At 36.2% G+C, this 23,099-nt stretch overlaps 2 long non-coding RNA genes across 2 annotated transcripts; one reads left to right on the plus strand and one right to left on the minus strand.

Annotated features, from left to right (window-relative positions):
- Positions 1-589: 589 nt before the first annotated feature.
- LOC118767430 lies at positions 590-13,651 on the minus strand. Its single transcript, XR_005003355.1, has 3 exons — positions 13,641-13,651; positions 6,816-6,845; positions 590-647 (listed from the first exon to the last, which is right to left on the minus strand). It is a non-coding gene; the product is annotated as an uncharacterized LOC118767430 (long non-coding RNA).
- On the plus strand, positions 7,980-13,280 carry LOC118767431. Its single transcript, XR_005003358.1, has 3 exons — positions 7,980-8,167; positions 11,969-11,979; positions 13,270-13,280. It is a non-coding gene; the product is annotated as an uncharacterized LOC118767431 (long non-coding RNA).
- Positions 13,652-23,099: the final 9,448 nt, after the last annotated feature.

The raw sequence follows: 23,099 nt of genomic DNA on the forward strand, positions 1-23,099 counted from the left end.
TGAGTGGATTTGGTAGACGGAAACTGAAAGAAGCCTGTCGTATATATGTATATATATATGTGTGTGTGTGTTTGTGTTTGTCCCCCTAGCATTGCTTGACAACCGATGCTGGTATGTTTACGTCCCCGTCGCTTAGCGGTTCGGCAAAAGAGACCGATAAAATAAGTACTGGGCTTACAAAGAATAAGTTCCGGGGTTGATTTGCTCGACTAAAGGCAGTGCTCCAGCATGGCCGCAGTCAAATGACTGAAACAAGTAAAAGAGAGTATAACAATAATATAGCATGGAAAACAGACGCTAAACAATGATGATGATGATGATAAGATGAGAGAATAGAAAGGTAATTAATAAATTATACATTAATTAAAAAATTGACAAACATTCCTTACAGCTGTTTCAATTCAGGCTCTCACAAAATTAATTGAATTAAATTAAAATTAATTAATAAATAATAATTTATTAATTACCTTTCTATTTTCTCATCATATTATTATAATAAATAAAATATATATAAACCACAGCTTATATAGTTACCTTGCGGCTGAGTATTAAATGTAATGTTCAGTATTCTTTGTATAAGTAACTAACGAGTACTTTCATAGGATTCTGCTATCCCTGAATGAAGTTTGTAACCTTTAATTGTGCTTCTTTTATATATATGTATGTATGTGTATGTGTGTGTATGGTTGCATCTGTGTTTGTCACTCCAACATTGCTTGACAACCGGTGTTGGCATGTATATATCGCTGTAACTTAGCGGTTCATCAAAAGAGACCAATAAAATAAGTACTGGGCTTACAAAGAGTAAGTGCTGGGGTCGATTTGTTCGACTAAAGGCAGTGCTCCAGCATGGCTGCAGTCAAATGACTGAAACAAATGAAAGAATAGAAGAATGCATATACATACACATACAACATTTTATATAGAGTATGTTCCTCCATCCTACGCAAATTCTCAGGTCCTCAGTAGATGCAGCTGTAGTGGTTATTTGAGCCATGCAATTGAAATGCAGTGTAGCACCTTGGGCAAGTGGCCTCCACAATAGACTTGAGCTGACTAAAGCCTTGTGAGTGGATTTGGTAAATGGTTACTAAAAGAAGCCCATCATGTGTGTGTGTGTGTTTTAATGTCTGTGTTTGTACCCCATCAGCAGGTGTTGATGTATCTACATCCTTGTAACTTAGTGGTTCAGTAATAGAGACCAGTAGAAAAAAGTACAAAGCTTTAAAAAATAAGTCCTGGGGTTAATTCATTCAACTAAAGACTCTTCTAGTCAGTGCCCCAGCATGGCCGCAGTCTGTTGACTGGAACAAGTAAAAGATAAAAAATCACCCAAAACAATATTTTTTTGAAAAGCTTGTGTCTGCTATACATCTGTCCAAACACCTTCCATAAAACTCCATTTTTCAGCCTTTTGCATGTTCTTCATTGAGAGTATGAACTATTCTTACAATGTAATGTTTCCAATGACAGCACTTCATAATACAAGAGAAGCTTCATTTTAAAATTCCCATCTCAGAACCAGCTGCTGCATGGATTTCTCTTTTTCTAAAATCTGGCAAAACATTTCTACTACATTTCATTTTTGTATTTGGTTTACAAGATTCTTTATGTGAATTCGTGTGTTGAAGCATATATTATTGGTGTCTGGGGAGAATCACTCTCTTTTAGTGCCTTATTATTTAACACACTCACTGGTTTGATTTCCACTCATGTTTTTTTTCTTTCTAACATATTCGCTGTGTCTTGCAACCTTTTCAATAGGCATAGGAGTGGCTGTGTGATAAGGAGCTTGCTTACCAACTACATGGTTCTGGGTTCAGTCCCACTGTGTGACACCTTGGGCAAGTGTCTTCTACTATAGCCTCGGGCCAACCAAAGCCTTGTGAGTAGATTTGGTAGATGGAAACTGAAAGAAGCCCATCATATGTGTGTGTGCATGTTTGTTTGTCTGTGTTTCCCCCCCCCCCCCAACATCGCTTGACAACCAATGCTGGTGAGTTTACATACCCATAACTTAGCGGCTCGGCAAAAGAGACCGATAGAATAAGTACTAGGCTTACAAAGAATAAGTCCTAGGGTCAATTTGTTTGACTAAAGGTGGTGCTCCAGCATGGCCACAGTCAAATGACTGAAACAAGTAAAAGAGTAAAGAGTTATTGACTTTGTCCGTTATCAGAGCTGCTTTCTGTTTGTTTGTTTGCGTGCATGTGTGTGTGTGTCAGTCTGCATGTGTATACACGTATGTATGTATGTGTGTGTATGCATGTATGTGTCTGTGTATGTATGCATATATAAGTATGCGTGTGGTTACCTTTTTATGTATGTATGTATTCTGCATATTCATGCGTTTGTGTGTGTGTGTGAGGATTCCTCTGTCTCTTTGTTTGTGCATGTTTGAGTGTGTCTGTGTGTAAGGGTTTTGTGAGACTTGTAAAATATTCGTGGTCATCTGGAAGAGGTTTTCTTAAATTTTTTTTCTTGCTTGTGGACATTCTAAACAGTTCCGTTTGCTTCTAACTTATTTCTAGTTTGTGTGATGCTAAGTCTTAAATCGTCTTTGTGCTTTGGCTGTATTTTCAAACTTCCACTTGTACTTTCTGATACATTTCCTTTGTTCAAACTTTAGTCTGGCTCCCTTCATTATTTCTAATGGATTAATTCTAAAAAGAAATGAAAATTGAGTTGTCAGCCGTAAAATTATGCATACATTTTGGAGACATGAATATATACATACATATTTATACATACATACATACATACATATATACATATATATCATCATCATCATCGTTTAACGTCCGTTTTCCGTGCTAGCACAGGTTGGACGGTTCGACTGGGGTCTGGGAAGCCAGGGGCTGATCCAGGCTCCAGTCTGATCTGGTAGAGTTTCTACGGCTGGATGCCCTTCCTAACGCCAACCACTCCGCGAGTATAGTGGGTGCTTTTTACGTGCCACCTGCACGGAAGCCAGTCGGGGCATCGGCCACGTTCGGATGGTGCTTTTTATGTTCCACCGGCACGGAAGCCAGTCGGGGCGGTGCTGGCATAATATATATATATTCATATAGCAATAAGAAAATGGAGGGCATCAATAGGTGGTTCATCAACTTTTAGACATTATATTAACCTATTTATTTATTTACTAAACTAATAATTACAATAATATACATACATACACTAGGTAATGTAATTGCAATGCAATAAAAAACACTTCTGCGTTAATTGGGTATTCTACCAGCAGTATATTGGATAGATATTATCCCTTAGTGGGTTGGATTCACAACCTCTGACTTTCTTGGAGTATATATATGTATATATTATACATTCATATGAATATATATTTGTTTATCTGTCTTTCTGATTTTGTGCACGTGTGCATGTGTGTGTAATTATTTATGTATTCCAACATATAAATATTTATTGAATATTTTTATATACATACATATATATATGTGTACATATATATATGTGTGTATATATATATATATATATATATATACATATTTGTAGTTCTGGGTTTGCCAGCTCATAGGAATATGGTCAGACCACTTGGAATAAAGGACTGAATAGGCAAAGTGTTAGTGTGTGCATGTGTGTATGTATAAAATTTATGTCAAATGTTGTATTATGTGAAATGAACAAAAATGAAATGACAAAAGAAAACAAGGAACATTACTTCAATGTAATTAATCTACATTAAGTATCTCAAGTTAATTTTTTTAAAAATTACATTACTTTTTGTCACCTACTTTCCCTGCTTTATTAAATTTATTAGTGAAAATAAGAATTCTCTAACGGAATTCTGAAGCTATTAATATGTCACAGAAAATTTTCTTTGAGAACTAGATGCATTCAGAGAGGATAAAGGATACTTGAATTCTGTAAATAAATACCTGAAGTGGGGAAGGGAACACATTCTGGTGGGGATGCTGAAATTAGGTCCCTCTCCCCCCAGCCCCTACAACCTGGTCTTACAATGCTTCTCAGGGTAGGGGATGGTAGATTCTTTCCTAAGTAATGGGTTCTTAACTGGATATTATGAGATAAATATCACTTCAGCTTGTAAGGTCACATTGATAACAACTTACTGTATTCAGGAAATATTTGTTTTATGGGGGTGGGTTTGCACTTTTTCTTTTCTTTGTCTTTTCTTTCTTCAAACAGAGGCAATAAGAAAGCAGCCTCATTGAATTTTGTGTGGTAGGAGATCAGCACAATAGATTTGGTTAAGAAGTTAACTTGACAACGATGTGGTTTAGGGTTTGATCCCCTTTCACAGTACCTGAGGCAGATGTCAGCTACTTTAGCCTCAGGCAGACTAATTCCTCATGAATGGAATTGGTAGATGTAAACTATACAGATATTCAGGCACAAGTGTCTGCTACTGTAGGAATAATTCTCAGCCATTTTTCACCTATTACGATTTTATTTCAGTGGACCCTCATACTTATTCAAAGTTTAAGAAAATACTTTTATATTTTTATGATTAAATATTATTAGGAATTGTAATGAAAAAGAATTGTTAAAATAATTTGTGTATTCTTTTACTTTTTTACTTTTTTCAGTCATTTGACTGTGGCCATGCTGGAGCACCGCCTTTAGTCGAGCGAACTGACCTCAGGACTTATTCCTTGTAAGCCTAGTACTTAGTCTATCAGTGTCTTTTGCCAAACCGCTAAGTTACGGGGACGTAAACACACCAGCTTTGGTTGTCAAGTGATGTTGGGGAGACAAACACAGACACACAAATATATATATATATATATATATATATATATTATATATATATATATATGTATGTATATATATATGTATATATATATATATACATACAATGGGTTTCTTTCAGTTTCAGTCTACCAAATCCACTCACAAGGCTTTGGTCAGCCCAAGGCTATAGTAGAAAACACTTACCCAAGGTGCCACGCAGTGAGACTGAACCCAGAACAATGTGGTTGAGAAGCAAACCTCTTACCACCTTTGAATGCAGTGCTCCAGCATGGCCACAATTCAATGACTGAAATGCACTAAAGAATAAATGCCTAACATAAGCTGATTAACTACATAACTTGGTAGAAACCGAGAGCATTTATTGTGCATTTGTGTCAGAACATGAATAAACTGAAATTATCTCATTTTGTTCATGTTTCATACACTTTTAATACATAATTAACTGGCTGGTAAATTTTGTTTTAATTGAATTTCAAAAACGTAGATATAAATGAGGTTTGAATTATTTAAAAACGTTTCAAAGTATATTAATTTCAATATAGCTAGAAGCCTACATTCTTTAGAAATTTAACTAGGAAATTAGCAGTGCAACAGCTGTTACCAGTTGAACGGCTGTAAAGACAAAACAGACAAAGATAATGTCTCAAATTTTTGCAGCAATTTGCTATCCTTAACAAGAGAATTTAAAGCAGATGAAATAACAGTTGTTAAAAGAAGTGTACTTTAAAAACTTGCTTGCTCACATCAGCTATGTAATTGCCCCTTTTGAGTTCTTGATAATTTTTATCTTTTACGGGTATTCTTTTTGTATTTGCAGTTTATTAGCTGTGGCTGCGAGGCTGTGTCACTGCTGTTATACAAAATACAAATATTTTATTTTGTCATGTATGAATGAGAAATTATAAATACGTATAAGAAGTACACATATGGTGTACTAACACGCACACACACACACACATATATATAATATACATATGCATATGCATATATGTGTATATATATATATATATATATATATATAATATATATATATACACACAGTAAAAATATATTACAAAAAGAAAATATAAAATACACAGGGAAATGTAAGGGTAAAATATGAAAAATCAACGAAAATGCACATTGTAAATAAAAAAAAGGCTTTTTATGACAGGTAATGACAAATATATACACACATATATATATATATATATATAATATATATATATATATATATAATACAAATAAGAAAATGGAGAAACCATTTAGTTGGTTCATCAGCTTTAGGATATTAGAATGTTGACTTACTCTTTTACTTGTTTCAGTCATTTGACTGCGGCCATGCTGGAGCACTGCCTTTAGTCGAGCAAATCGACCCCGGGACTTATTCTTTGTAAGCCCAGTACTTATTCTATCAGTCTCTTTTGCCGAACCGCTAAGTGACGGGGACGTAAACACACCAGCATCGGTTGTCAAGCAATGCTAGGGGGACAAACACAGACACACACACACACATACATATATATATATACATATATACGACAGGCTTCTTTCAGTTTCCGTCTACCAAATCCACTCACAAGGCATTGGTCGGCCCGGTGCTATAGCAGAAGACACTTGCCCAAGATGCCACGCAGTGGGACTGAACCCAGAGCCATGTGGTTGTTTAACAAGCTACTTACCACACAGCCACTCCTGTGCCTATACTTATTTATCTATTTAACAAAAACGAGAACCTTAATAACATACATATGTATATTATAATTCAATACATATAAGATAAGAATACAATTATAAAAATCTTAATATATATTATTGAAATCATTAAAATCACTCTTACAGCTGGTATATATATATATTTACGTATGCGTGTATGTATATGTATATATATATATATATATATGTATGTATGTATGTATATAATTGTTAAAGAGGACCAACAAACATCTTGCCTTAACGTTTGTTGTCCTCTTTAACAATTATATATCCGTTTTATCAGAAATCTGCAATGTCTCCATAACTACCGTCTCAGCTACAACCTTGGAGCCTTAGTAATCCGTTGCAGCACTCACCTGTGAACTAAACCCCCATATTTTGCATACATATATATATATATATATATATATTCCTCTCTTTTATCTGTTTCAGTCATTTGACTGCGGCCATGCTGGAGCACTGCCTTTAGCCGAGCAAGTCGATCCCAGGACTTAGTCTTTGTAAGCCTTGTACTTATTCTATCGGTCTCTTTGGCCGAACTGCTAAGTTATGGGGACATAAACACACCAGCATCAGTTGTCAAGTGATGTTGGGGGTACAAACAATGACACACGAACATATACATACATACATATATATATATATATGTGTGACAGTCTTCTTTCAATTTCCATCTACCAGATCCACTCACAAGGCTTTGGTCGGCCCCAGGCTATAGTAGAAGACACTTGCCCAAAGTGCCACGCAGTGAGACTGAACCCAGAACCATGTGGTTGGTAAGCAAGCTACTTACCACACAGCCACTCCTGGGCTATATATATATAAACAGCAGTATCATCAGCTCTTAGAGAACACCCATGTTAAAGAGGCAATAGACACTACCTTTTGGTTCGTGTATTGCTTCTATCTTGAACAGGTTTACTAACAGACTAGTCTCCTAATTACAAAATTAGTGATTATATGATACTGTATTTTGTATATATTGTATATTCTGCTATGCCTGACAAATGAGTGCCCACCACCGAAGAGATCCTATAAGATTGAAATCTCATGGACTTGTGACCTTGAAGCCCAGCTGGCAGGAGTTATCTCCTACTTGTAATAAATACTAAGTATGGAAAGCACACTGGATAAACCAGCTGGAGGTGGTAAACACTACCTATATATCCATTATGACCAATCTATATAATACTGTACATTTAGATTAATATAGCCACTTTACTGACTTATGGATTATTAGATAACTTACATATATATATATACATACATATATATGTAATATTTGGCGTAATTATAAACAGGGCAAATTTTAGCCATTTCTCCGCAGACTGAAGAAAAGGATGATCAACCTTAATCAATTTTCGAATCGATTATTGGGTTCTCATCAGAGGTGTCCACATCATTTTGGCAATCTCCAAACTGTTTATATACTCAACAACTGCAGCAATTACTCTATGAAGGAGTTCCTAATTTGCATACTGAAAGTGTTTAACACTCTATAAATACCAGCGGCCTATGTATATGTATTGTGTACAAGGTGGTACTGAAAAGTCCCTGGCTTTAAGGGTGTCGTGAAAGGCCTGGATGGAGGCTCAACCTCCTAAGTTCTCTTACAGGGGTGAGAAATACTGAAGGACTAACGCAATAAGTGTGTGAATCTGAGAGGGGAATATGTTGAATAAAATCATAATTAACTGATCCTCCTGTATTTTTTTTACCCAAAGCCAGGAACTTTTCAGTACACCCTTGGCTATTGGAGTTTGTGAAACTGTTGGTCACTTTCTGACCAGACATATATTTAACTTCATATAAATACATTACCGTTCTAACTTTTAGAGTGTGTTTCTTTTTTTTTTTTTTTTTTTTTTTTATATATGATCCACTGATAATATCATCATCATCATTGTTTAACATTTTCCTTCCATGCTGACATGGATTGGATGATTTGACAGGAGCTGGCCTGGCAGGAACCTGCACCCAACTTCTGCGTCTGTTTTGCAGGGGTTTTTGTGGTTGAATGCCCTTCCTAACACCAACCACCCAGAAGAGTGTTTTTTACATGGCACAAGAACTGGCAAGGTTTTTACAGCTGGATGCCCTTCCAAATGCCAATCACTTTACAGTGTGGACTGGATATACAAATATATATATATGTGTGTGTGTGTGTATATATATAAATGTATGTATACATACATATGTATATTCTTTTACTTGTTTCAGTCATTTGACTATGGCCATGCTGGAGCACTGCCTTTAGTCATACTAATTGACCCCGAGACTTATTCTTTGTAAGCCTAGTGCTTATTTTATTGGTCTCTATTGCCAAACCACTAAGTTACACAGACATAATCACACCAACAACGGTTGACAAGCAGTGATGGGTGGGGACAAACACAGACATACAAACATATACATACATACATATATATATATATATCATCATCATCATCATCGTTTAACGTCCGTTTTCCATGCTAGCATGGGTTGGACAATTTTGACTGAGGGCTGGCGAACCAGGAGTTCATATATATATGTGTGTGTGTGTATGTATATGTTTGTCCCCACCTACTATTGCTTGACAACCGATGGAGAGGTCAATGCTTGGAATCTCGTAGAATATACATGCAGCAAGTTTAGATAGGCTCGACATATTGCCCGGCTCACTGATAATTGGTGGACCCACGCAGTTGTCAAGTGGCACCCACTCAAACAGAAACGACCACTTGGAAGGCGGACGATTGGGATCACGTGGATGAGGAAGGCGTGATCCAGAGAGGAGTGGACAGCATGCTGTGACCAGTGGTATCAAATGGATGCCCGACGGACTGGTCGGTCAAGGTGATATATATATATGACGGGCTTCTTTTAGTTTCTGTCTACCAAAACCACTCACAAGGCTTTGGTCAGCCCAAGGCTACAGTAGAAGTCACTTGCCCAAGGTGCCATGCAGTGGGACTGAACCTGGAACTATGTGTTGGGAAGCAAGCTTCTTACCACACAACCACTCCTGCATCTATGTATGTAGGTATGTATGTATATATAAGCATGCAGGTGAAGCATTGTTGTTGGAAGCATTTGTGATTATAGATGACAAACTAATAGTTCATGAGTCTGAAACTTCTGTAATATATCTATTAAAGTAATGTACTTTACATGAGATATATTCTGTCTAGCTGAATCTTATCTGGTTAGAAAATAAGTATTAATTATATACTCTGTGATAAATATCAAGTTATATTTCCTGCAATCCATAATCTAAATCCTTTCTAGGCTGACTTGACATTTAATTTCATCAGGAGTTAATGAAATAAGTAGATTGACAGTAGAAATAAACCATTTTATGAAACAGGCTTATTTGCTGTTCAAAGGACAGTGCCCTAAATTTTGAGTTGCAATTTGCAGAGAGAATGACAGAAATAGGCTGGATGGGTGAAGTTTCTGATATTAACAATGCCAACCCTATCATGGCCATTCTTTTATAAAAAATTACCATATTTGATGGCCTAAAGACTCACAAGTGCACAGAATGCACCCTGGCCTAGGCTTTCTTTTGTAAAATAAATTACCACTAAAATAATGTTTTAACTCCTCCACTTACCTGTATAACTTTGTTATTGCTGGTAATTATAAGCAATTTATTGCATCCACATTTGATATAAACATACCATAGGTGATTGTACACCAATAGATGGCAGCACACGTTTTGTAAACATACATACCATTTTGAGCGAGATTTGAGCCTATATTGAGTGCATTGGACACAGGAATATTTTAAGCCATTTTTAGGTTTAAAAAAAAAAAGGTGTGTCTTAAAGGCCATCAAATACGGTACCTAAATTCCTTTTTAAATAATAAAAAAAATTTTGCAGGATTTTGTAAAATAACATTTTTATCAGTGGATTAGTGTCTGTAAGACAATTTAGCAAAAAAGCCTTTAGATTATAGGTGTGTGGTTAAGGAGATCACTTTGCAACCATGTGGTTTTAGGTTTCAGTTACACTGCAATGCACCTTGGACAAGTGTCTTCTCCTATAGCCCTGGGCCAACCAGTACCTTGTGAGTGAATTCAGTTGATGAAAATTGTGTGGAAGCTTGTCATATAATGTGTATGTGTGTGTGTTCCTCATCAGTGCTTGACAACTGATATTGGTTTGTTTACATCCCCATAACTTATAAATTTATCAAAAGCAATTGATAAAATGAGTAGCAGACTTTAAAATAAGTACTGGGGTTGATTTGTTTGACTAGACTCATCAAAAGTGGTGCCCCAGCATGGCCACAGTCCAGTAACTGAAACTAGAGATAAAAGACAAATGATGAAAAGTATAAAAAGTTTAGATATGAAAACTTCAAAACAAGCAGTTTTCTATCAAAGAACCAGAAACTGTCTCCAGGCAAACTAGTTTCAAACAAATCAAAGTGTTTTGGATAAATGAATTTTAGAAATTGGAGTCAAAAGTCTATTTTCAAATATTGATGATGAAAAACTGTGCATATCTCTGCGAGCAGTGTCTTTCATTTTCAATCTCCTGTGAAAACATGTCTGGTCATGGAGAAATATTACTTTGCTAGGAAACAGCCCCAATAAATTCTGTCCAACCCATGCAAACATGGAAAAGTGGATGTTAACTGGATGATGATGGGAATGGACTAAACAGAACAGGAGGAGATACTTGGGATGGAGAGTTGTTGAAGGAGTCACAGGATGTAAGACAGATTTCCAGGGAAAGGAAAGGAAATAAAAGCAATAACAAATCTAAATAGAAGAATGAATATATAGAGTGTGTGTGTGTTTGGCAAAAAACAAAAATGACCATCTTGAAATATAATAATAGATGATGATGATGATATCATATATATATATATATATACACAGGGGTTGGACAAAATAATGGAAACACCTTAAAATTTCAAACAAATTTAATTTAATATGGGGTAGGACCGACTTTGGCAGTAATTACAGCTTAAATTCTACGAGATACAGCCTCGTACTGATTATAAATTGTTTCCAAAGGAATTTTTGCTCATTCTTCAGCTAAAACAGTCTCCAGTTCTTGTAATGATGATAGTGGAGGATATCGACTTCTTACTTGTTTTTCTAAAATGCATCATAAATGTTCAATGATATTGAGATCTGGTGTCTGTGGTGGTCAGATAAGATGTTCAACTTCACTAGAATGTTCCTCGTGCCATTCAATAACAACTTTAGCTGTGTGAATTGGTGCATTGTCATCCTGATAGATTGTGTTTCCCTCCGGAAACAGTTCTGCAACCATAGGATGAATTTGATCAGATAAAATGCTTAAATAGTCTTGACTATTAATTCTGCCATGAAGGGAGACCATTCGGCCAGCTGATTTCCAATATATAGCCCTCCCCACCAGATCATCACAGAGCCTCCTCTATGTTTAACAGTTAGAGGGAGACAGTCTCAGTCAAATGCTTCTTTTGGCTGTATCCACACATATACTTGGCAAGTGGTTGAAAATAAGGTAAAGGATGACTCGTCCAAGAAAATAACATTCTTCCACTGCTCTAGGGACCAATTCTGTAGGTTTTTACTCCACTCTAAATGCTTTGCAACGTTCATTTTTGAAAGTAATGGTTTTCTGATTGCAGTGCTCCCACGAAATCCGGCTTTGTGCAGCTCCTAGTGAACAGTTTTTGAGGAAACTGAGGTAGTCATTAAGTTCTGCAGTAATTTTGGGAGCTATACTTTTGTGATCCTTTCTAACAATTTGCATAAGAGTGCAATGGTCCCTATCTGAAAGTTTGGCTTTTCTTCCAGAGTTTTGTTTCAACAAGGAGGTTTTTCCCTCTTTCTCTAAGGCTGTCATTATTTTCGAGACAATACTTCTTGATACACCAAATATTTTGGCTGTTTTCGTTACACTAGCACCTGCCATACAAGCACCAACAATTTGACCTCTTTGAAAGTCCGATAGATCTGTCATTTAAATGAATTTTAATTAGCTTTTTCTGGCAATATCTGAAAAGAAGCATCAATTTTAGCAAAACATATTAGCAACACTAATTGATAAATCAAAAAACATTAAAATAAACAAGTTATTGATGGTTTTATAAATATTTCAAAATTATGATGCTGGGTGTTTCCATTGTTTTGTCCAAGCTCTGTATATATATATATATATATATATATATATATATACACACACACACATATACGTATATATATTTCAGATAATTGATAGGGAAGATAGAGTGTACTGTAAGCTTTATTTAGCAAGAGGCTCATTTCAGCTTACATCTACACCGTGTGTATATATATATATATATATATATATATAATATATATATATATATATATATATATATATATTGGCAGTTTCTACAGCTGGATGCCCTTCCTAACACCAACCACTCCGAGACTGTAGTGGGTGCTTTTACATATATATATACACACATCAGAGGCTCGGGCATGGTTATCTTGTAAGAAGTTTGCTTCCTAGCCACACAGTTCTGTGTTCACTCCTGCTGCATGGCACCTTGGCAGATGCCTTCTACTATAGCCTTGGGCTGACCTAAGCCTTGTGGGTGGATCAGGTAGATGGAAACTGAGTCAGTCATATATGTGCACACACGTGTGTGTGTGTGTGTTTGTCCCCCACTATGACTTGACAACCAGTGTTGGTCTGTTTACATCTCTGTAGCTTAGCAGTTCAGCAAAAGAAACCGATAGAATAAGTATCAGGCTTTTAAAAAGTAAAACATAAACAAAATAAGTCCTGGGGTTGATTTGCTCGACTAAAATTCTTCAAGGCAGTGCTCCAACATGGTCACAGTCTAATGACTGAAACAAATGATGAAAGATGAAAGAAGTGTGTGTGTGTACATATAGTTATGAGTGCAAAAACGTTTAGAGTATGTGACACATATCTATCTATATATATAAAGCTGAAGTTGTCTGTGTGTGGCAGGTTTGGTAGCCTTCAACTAACACTATCCCCTTCAAGACCCTGCGGCGCAAGTTGACCAAAATTGAGAATATGATAGAAGAAGGCTTGCTCTTCTTCCGTAGAAGAAAAAATTCAAATTGGACCTTGTTAACACCAAAAATTATTTACATCAAAAAGGTGCTTTTTTTTTCTATGAAAATCCCTATTTTTTACGATTTTTTGACTGCTGTGTTGCCATTTATCGGTGTATTTCAACCAGAAAAATGTTCACTTAAAGAGTATAACAAGCTACACAATGCAAAAGTTTTACTTTTCAAAAATTCCAATTCTAAATGGTCAAAACAAACCCAAGCAACGCCGGGCGATACTGCTTGTATATGTATAAGACCAGAATGCTGTATTTCACAACAAATGTCATTATTATAATAACACTAAACAGCATCACTTTGAAATAGGTGTTTAATCTTTCACGTATTTAAATAATTCAGTAATAAATATGTTTCCTTCTGTAGAAAGAAAGAAAAACACAAGACGGGGAAAAAAAAAAATAATGAGGAAGAATGAAAACTGACAAAAACACGCCAGTTTATTAGAAGTAATTTGACAAGGAATGATGATACTTCTTGACAATGATGCAACATAATAAATGAGTTTTGGTAGAAAAAGTGTCAGAAAGAATAAATGTAGAAATGAAAATAGTTCTTCAATTGAAACTTATTTACCTGGTTTTTAACATCAAAACAAATATATTTCTTGATTGATAAATACAATATCATTTTATCAAAGAGAAGTTTCTTATGGCTGAAAATTACATAACGTGGGCAGATATATTTTCCTTTCAGCTAAAGTGAGAGTCTCTACACAGTTGCTTGACCTGCAAGAAATACCAACCAAATCACCCTCAAATTATTATTATTATTAGGTTTGTGCATAATTATTGTGGCTTTTTGTCAATAAATTTTATTCAACAAAATATTTAAACAAAACACCAATCAGAAATTGAAGTAGATGGTGACTATGCTCCAGAATAATTATTCAAAGATGTTTTTGTTCAATGTTGTTATTGTTTTTGTTGAGTAAAATTTATTGAGAAAAAGCCGCAATAATTATGCACCAACCTATCATAAGGCATTTTTGTGTCTCTGGCCAAAATGCTTCATGGCATTTTGCCTGTCTTTACAGTCCAAGTTAAGATTCCACTGATGTCGGCCTTTGCCATCTGTCCTTTCAGGGTCAATAAAATAAGTACCAGTTGTGCACAGGGGTCAATGTAGTTGACTTCTCTTTCCCTGAAATTGCTGGTCTTGGTCCACAATAAGAAACTAGCATTACTTTTTATTTGCTTTTTAAAAAAAGAACTTATTAGACAGTGTACTCCTAGGTACATTATGTGAGGATAATAAAAGGCTAGATGTTCATGGTTGGAATATCCCCTATTATAGATCTACTCAGTCAGAACTAACTTGGAACAAAACAACAAACTGAATTTATTACCTTGAGCTAATGAAAGAACCATTGGTTGTGAGCTCACAGGGAGACACTCTGAGGGTAACTGAATGCTCAAAAGGGTTGTGAATTAAACCAGATACAATACACATATTTTAGATACATTTTCAAAGAAATCTTTGTGCAGGATAAAATATGAGTAAAACATTACATTATCAGAGAGCAGAAAATATGATTGATGATGTGTCAAAGTCCAAAATAATTTCATTATGTAAGCTTTTGTCATTTTCTTTTGTAATTTCCTTCAAAATTATTATAGTGGACAATAGTTCGCACAAATATCTAAAAAGAGGCACATGCTGGATGAGAGATTGTAAAATATGGATAATAAGCCATTGTGTAAAATTAGCTTCTGTCTGATTAAAATAATTTGCTGTTTTGCGGGGTTTCTTTGGCTGTGCAAAACATGGGGTGGTGGGTGTGTAACATGCCATTTTGTGAAGTTGTGGGGAGTGGGTGGGTGCTGAAGTACCACAGCTCCACACAATTATATGAATTACAAGACATGGTAAACGAGTCACTCTCAAATCACAAGCTGTTTTTTTTTTTTTTATGTCCACAAGAATGGATGTGTAGTAAGAAGCTTGCTTCCCAACCACATGGTTCTGGGTTCTGTCCCACTGCGTGGCACATTGGACAAGTCTTCTACTATAGTCTCGAAACAACCGAAACCGTGAGTGTATTTGGTAGACGGAAACTGAAAGAAGCCCATCATATATATAGATATGTGTATATGTATGTATGTATATATTTGTGTGTGTCTGTGTTTGTTCCCCCCACCACCACCATCGCTTGACAGCTGATGTTGGTTTGTTTATGTCCCCATAACTTTGCAGATCTGCTAAAGAGACCAGTAGAATAAGTACTAGGCTTACAAAGAATAAGTCCCAGGGTCAATTCCTTCGACCTAAAGACAGTGTTCCAGCATGGCCACAGTGAAATGACTGAAACAAGTAAAATAAAAGAAAAAAGAATATATTGAATAATGTGGTCCCATGTAGATTAGGGCTTGATGGAGGGCAGGGTAACCATGAGTAGAGCTTCAATTATAGGATTCTCATGTGTGCCTAATTTGAAGTTAAGCACACATGAGCACGCACACACACACACACAAGCGAATAGAATACACACACATACACAGACTCACACATGTTTATGAACTCATAGAGGCACAATAAACCAATAGATACACACACATATCTATATATACACACACTTACACACATATTCACTCAAGTATGCATACAGACACATACATACATATATACGAGCAAGTGCAAAGTCACACACATGCATACACTGCAAATCCACATGCAAGCATACACACATTCACAGACAACATACATGCACACATATACATACTCTCACACACACATACACACACATGCTCTCGCACATACACATACGTACACAAACACACACATTCCAACACACATATACATGCACATGCACACACTCCAACACATGCTCTCACACATGCACAAACACTCAAAAACATGCTCTCACACACACTCAGATGCACGCATGCCCTCACACACACACACTCCAACACACATATACTCTTATAAACACACACACACACATACAAGCACACTCTCAAAATCACATATGCCTTCACACATACATACACACACACACATACAGAGACACATACACACACTCTCCAACACACATATGCCTTCACACATATACACACACACACACACACACACACTCCAATACGCATATGCTCTCACACATACCCACACATGCCCTCGCACTCACTCAGACACACAGACGCCTTCACACACACTCAAGCACCCACACACACATGCAGACTCCAATATAACCTCTCACACACACACACACACACACACAAATTTGGTAATATTTTCTTCAAATATTAAATCGCAATGTTTAGAAGTTGTTTTGAAACAGATAAAACTATTTCTTCGCCATAAATCTGACATGAACTATTTTTATTGAAACTATTTTCAAAGCTAATAATAGTTAATAAAAAGACAATTGCCACAGAAGCTATTTGAAGAATTTGCTTTAGATTAAACAAACAGGAAAAGTGAAAAGTTTCAATAGACTGGAAATCTGCTTCAAAATATGTGTTTAATTCTTAGCTTATTTATTTAATAATTTTGGAAATGATAATGAAACAATATATCTGCAGCGAACTATATAATGGAGAGATGTGTTTTTCTGTAAACTGCAGCAAATGCAACGATTGCTGGAACTTAAATGATATATATGTGTATATATATATATACTCTTTTACTCTTTTACTTGTTTCAGTCATTTGACTGCGGCCATGCTGGAGCACCGCCTTTAGTTGAGCAAATTGACCCCGGGATTTATTCTTTGTAAGCCCAGTACTTATTCTATCGGTCTCTTTTGCCGAACCGCTAAGTGACGGGGACATAAACACACCAGCATCAGTTTTCTAGCGATGTTGTGGGGACAAACACAGACACACAAACACACACATACATATATACGACAGGCTTCTTTCAGTTTCCATCTACCAAATCCACTCACAAGGTATTGGTCGGCCCTGTGCTATAGCAGAAGACACTTGCCCAAGATGCCATGCAGTGGGACTGAACCCGGAACCATGTGGTTGGTTAGCAAGCTACTTACCACACAGCCACTCCTGCGCCTATAGATATATATAATTTTTTTTTGTGGGTGGGTATGTGTCTGCCTCTGTGTATGTGTAATAATAATGATCCTCATCATCGTCACAGCATCCTGCAGTAGCGTCATCATCATCGTCGTCATCATCCTCATCAACAACAACACCAGCATCAGCAGCATCGTCTCATCGCCACCAACAGCAACACTACCATCAGCATCATCACCACCAACAACACCAGCAGCATCTTCATCATCATCATCATCAACAGCAGCAGCAGTAGCATTATCATCATTATCATCATCATCACCACCAACAACACCAGCAGCATCTTCATCAACAGCAGCAGCAGTAGCATTATCATCATCAACAACAGCAGCAGTAGCATTATCATCATCATTATCATCATCATCACCACCAACAACACCAGCAGCATCTTCATCATCATCAACAGCAGCAGCAGTAGCATTATCATCAACAACAGCAGCAGTAGCATCATCATCACCACCACCAACAACAACAACACCAGCAACATCTTCTTCATCATCATCACCACCATCAGCATCGTCATCCCCACCACCGTCGCTATTACTTCGCATCAGCTTTTCATGCCAGCATGACTTGGATGCTATGCAACAAGCAGAATCCAAGAAGACGGATGACCCAGTGCTGGACACCAATGAATAGGTTTTGCCATAGTAACTTTGGCTGGACGCCTCTTTCTAATGCCAACCATTTTACGGAGTGCCCTGTGTGCACTTTTCATATCTGCTGTACTTGCAAATTACAAAGCACCCTCGCAAGCCTTGGGTATAAGTGTCGATGAATGTATATATATATATATATATGTGTATCTACCCAGTTATAAGTGTATATGCTTGTGTGTGTGTACATGCATGCATAGGTATACACGCAGCATTCCACTATTAATTGCTCGTATCTAAATATTGCATCTATATTAAATGTTATCATCATCATCATCATTTAATATTTGGTTTCAATGTTGGCATGGATTGGATGGTTTTTGACCAGGGGACCACACCAGGCTCTATTGTCTATTTCGGTATGGTTTCTATAGCTGGATGTGTACACATGAACAAAATAAGAATAAACAAAAACAACAACAACAAAAACAAATTTCATGAACGTAGGCGCAGGAGTGGCTGTGTGGTAAGTAGCTTGCTTACCAACCACATGGTTCCGGGTTCAGTCCCACTGCGTGGTATCTTGGGCAAGTGTCTTCTACTATAGCCTCGGGCCAACCAAAGCCTTGTGAGTGGATTTGGTAGATGGAAACTGAAAGAAGCCTGTCGTATATATGTATATATATATATATATATATGTGTGTGTGTGTCTGTGTATGTTTGTGTGTCTGTGTTTCTTCCCCTAGCATTGCTTGACAACTGATGCTGGTGTGTTTACGTTCCCGTCACTTAGAGGTTCGGCAAAGAGACCGATAGAATAAGTACTAGGCTTACAAAGAATAAGTCCTGGGGTCGATGTGCTCCAGCATGGCCGCAGTCAAATGACAGAAACAAGTAAAAGAGTAAAGAGAGTATATAAACAGAAGATACAAATATTGCAGGCATCCCCCCACACACACACACTAAATAAACATAGACGCACATAGAGATATAAGCATGCGCAAATGAAGACATGCAATAGAAATACAAAATGGCTGACGGTTAGTAAGGAGAGACACAAATAAGAAAGAAGAAAACAAAGGACCACTGATGTGGTCACAGGAGTGTCACGAAAGAACTCTGGCCGAAATAAGATTAAGATAAATGTAAAAAAATAAATAACACTGAAGCAAAATAACACCAAATATATAGTGCGTGTATTTTTATTGGCTAAACTGGCAAAATGACCATTCCGAAATATAACTATATATATATATATATATATATATACACACATATACATTATCATAATTTTCAGTGAAATATTGTCCAGGTAAAAATCAGCTGATGAAGACTAATCAATTTTACGTTCACAAACATATTTGAAGAGTCCGAAACCAAAGTACTGCATTATCTAATTCCAGGTTGTCCATTTATCGAATGTTCTTCCTAGAGGTAAGACAAAATTTTTCATGTTTGCTGCATTCACATGTCTTTGCCAGTATATACGCAGTGAAGCTTTACTAAAGCGTCATAAATGTATCGACTGCTATTTTCCAGTAAATATTGGCGCCTTGTTGTACCACTACTCTATAGTTATACTTTATCATATATATATTTATATTTATATTTGTATATATACCTTATTATTAAAGTGGCAAAAACATCATGAAAATATCCCAAAAGACTGTCGTCCGTTGGGCAGTTGTGATCAAGAATGCAATAAAGATTTTTATTCCATTCTTGATGGCAACTGCCCAACAAACAAGAATGTAGCAGTTTTTTGTGAAATTTTCGTGATGTTTTGGCAGCTTTAATTGGTATTCAACTATTTTTCTCCCATCATTGTTTCATATTTATGTCTTTACTCGGGTATATGTGATTTTCTATGTAAATGATGATATTTCTTTCACTTTGCTGCTTTTCTGTCTACGAAATGAGAAGATACATTGCAGAACTGTTATTTTAACGAGTTGTGTCTATTTATCACCTGATGAGACACATCTACACTGCCAGATGCTCCTGAAACAGGGATTGATGCTGGATATATCGAAACAATTGTCATGATTAATAATAAAAATTCTCATACATTCCATCTTATGTCCTTCATTTGACATATATATATATATATATATATATGTTTCACCTTGACCGACCACTCCGTCAGGCATCCATTTGACACCGCTGGTCACAGCACGCTGTCCACTCCTTTCTGGATCACACCTTTCTCATCCACGTGATCCCAATCGTCCTCCTGAAATCGTAACTCCACAGTCATGGAGGCCTTCTGAGTGGTCATTTCTGCTCATGCGAGTACCACTCGACAACTGCGCAGGTCCACCAATTATCGGTGATCCGGGTGACGTGTCCAGCCCATCTAAATTTGCTGTGTGTATACTCTGCGATGACATCCCTCATGCCGGACTTCTTTCTGATGTGCTCTCTCAATGAGATACCAAGCATTGACCTTTTCATGGCTCTTTGAGCCATTACCAGTCTCCTGAATATATATATATAATATATATATATATATATATTATATATATATATATATTATAGGTGCAGGAGTGACTGTGTGGTAAGTAGCTTGCTTGCCAACCACATGGTTCTGGGTTCAGTCCCACTGCATGGCACCTTGGGCAAGTGTCTTCTACTATAGCTTCAGGCCAACCGAAGCCTTGTGAGTGGATTTGATAGACGGAAACTGAAAGAAGCCCATTATATATATATATATATATGTTTGTGCGTCTGTATTTGTCCCTCCCATCCCATAATCGCTTGACAACCGATGTTAGCATGTTTACATCCTCATAACTTTGTGGCTCAGCAAAAGAGACTGATAGAATAAGTATTAGGCTTACATAGAATGTGCTGGGGTCGATTTGTTTTAGTAAAGGCAGTGCTCCAGCATGACCTCAGTCAAATGAGTGAAACAAATAAAAGTATATATATATATATAAAAGTATATATATATATAAATACACACACTCTCTCTCACACACACACACACATACATACATATATATATATATCATCATCATCATCATCATCATATATATATATATGTATACACACACACACTTATATATGTTCTACCACTTACACCAATGGGCTCAACATACACATACACACATATATATACCTAGATATGCATACATATATACAGAGGGGGAAAGAAAGAGTGATGAGGGAGAGACCAAATTATATATTTATATATATATTATAGGTGCAGGAGTGACTGTGTGGTAAGTAGCTTGCTTGCCAACCACATGGTTCTGGGTTCAGTCCCACTGCATGGCACCTTGGGCAAGTGTCTTCTACTATAGCTTCAGGCCAACCGAAGCCTTGTGAGTGGATTTGATAGACGGAAACTGAAAGAAGCCCATTATATATATATATATATATATATGTTTGTGCGTCTGTATTTGTCCCTCCCATCCCATAATCGCTTGACAACCGATGTTAGCATGTTTACATCCTCATAACTTTGTGGCTCAGCAAAAGAGACTGATAGAATAAGTATTAGGCTTACATAGAATGTGCTGGGGTCGATTTGTTTTAGTAAAGGCAGTGCTCCAGCATGACCTCAGTCAAATGAGTGAAACAAATAAAAGTATATATATATATATATAAAAGTATATATATATATAAATACACACACTCTCTCACACACATACACACACATACATACATATATATATATATCATCATCATCATCATCATCATATATATATGTATACACACACACACTTATATATGTTCTACCACTTACATCAATGGGCTCAACATACACATACACACATATATATACCTAGATATGCATACATATATACAGAGGGGGAAAGAAAGAGTGATGAGGGAGAGACCAAATTATATATTTATATATGTAGAGTATGTAGAGAGAGACAGAGAGAGATATGGAGGAGAGACGAGATTACTACCAATTATAAAAGCACTGAAGGAATTTTATCTAGAAATATTAAATAATACATATATTGCACCATACCTAACACCAAATTATAAACATATATATATATATATATATATATATATATATATATATATATATATATATATATATAGGGATATAGCCACCATAGACTCAATCAAATGACTGAAATAAGAAACAGAGTAGAATAACATTACTTGCATTTGTCCTCATCTTGTTTGTTGTGAACAATTCCAGGCAGTGACCTGAATAATAATGATAATGATGATAGTAATAATAATAATAATAATAATAATATGCCTGGTGTACCCTTATCAGACAGATAGTCATGATGGGTATACTGGGCTTCGTATATTTTACCCCAGTGTCACTTTGATGGTATGCACTGCTCTCTCATAATAATAGTAACAACAACAACATTGAATAATACCTTAGGAATGAGAACCCAGGTTTTAAATTTCCCCAAGACACCTGATGAAGGTTGGAGGGTATATCAGCCGAAACATTGTGTTAACAACAAACAAGATGAGGACAAATATCTGTCGAATGTAAATAATGTAAATAATGTACATAATTCCTCATCTCTTAAATATAGAACAGAGTAGAATAAATTTAGGTAAAAAATGGTTCCTTTTTAATAGCAGTGATACTAGTAACATCAAAACAAATACACACAACCAGGTACAGCTTTCCAGCATACCAGGTCTGGTTAAACTGTCCAACCCATGGAAAACTGATATTAAACAATTGTGGTTTATGATGACAACAATGATGATGATGATACACATAATCATGTGCTGCTGACCTACCAACACTTGCAAGATGAAAAATTAGATCACTAAATTATATTATATATAGGAATATTTTTGTCGGTGAGAGAATCTGACTTTTCCCCATCTTTGTTGATTTTTGGTTTAATGAGCTTACAAACCCATTAGTGCCCTACTTCACATTTCAAGGAGTTCATGCCAAAATTATTATTGTTGGGATTTTCCCAATAAATATACAATAATGCAATTCAAAGTGAAGAGGCAGAATGGTGTCAATCCAAA

This window comes from Octopus sinensis, linkage group LG2 (genome assembly GCF_006345805.1).
Source record: "Octopus sinensis linkage group LG2, ASM634580v1, whole genome shotgun sequence".
NCBI classification, from domain to species: Eukaryota; Metazoa; Mollusca; class Cephalopoda; order Octopoda; family Octopodidae; genus Octopus; species Octopus sinensis.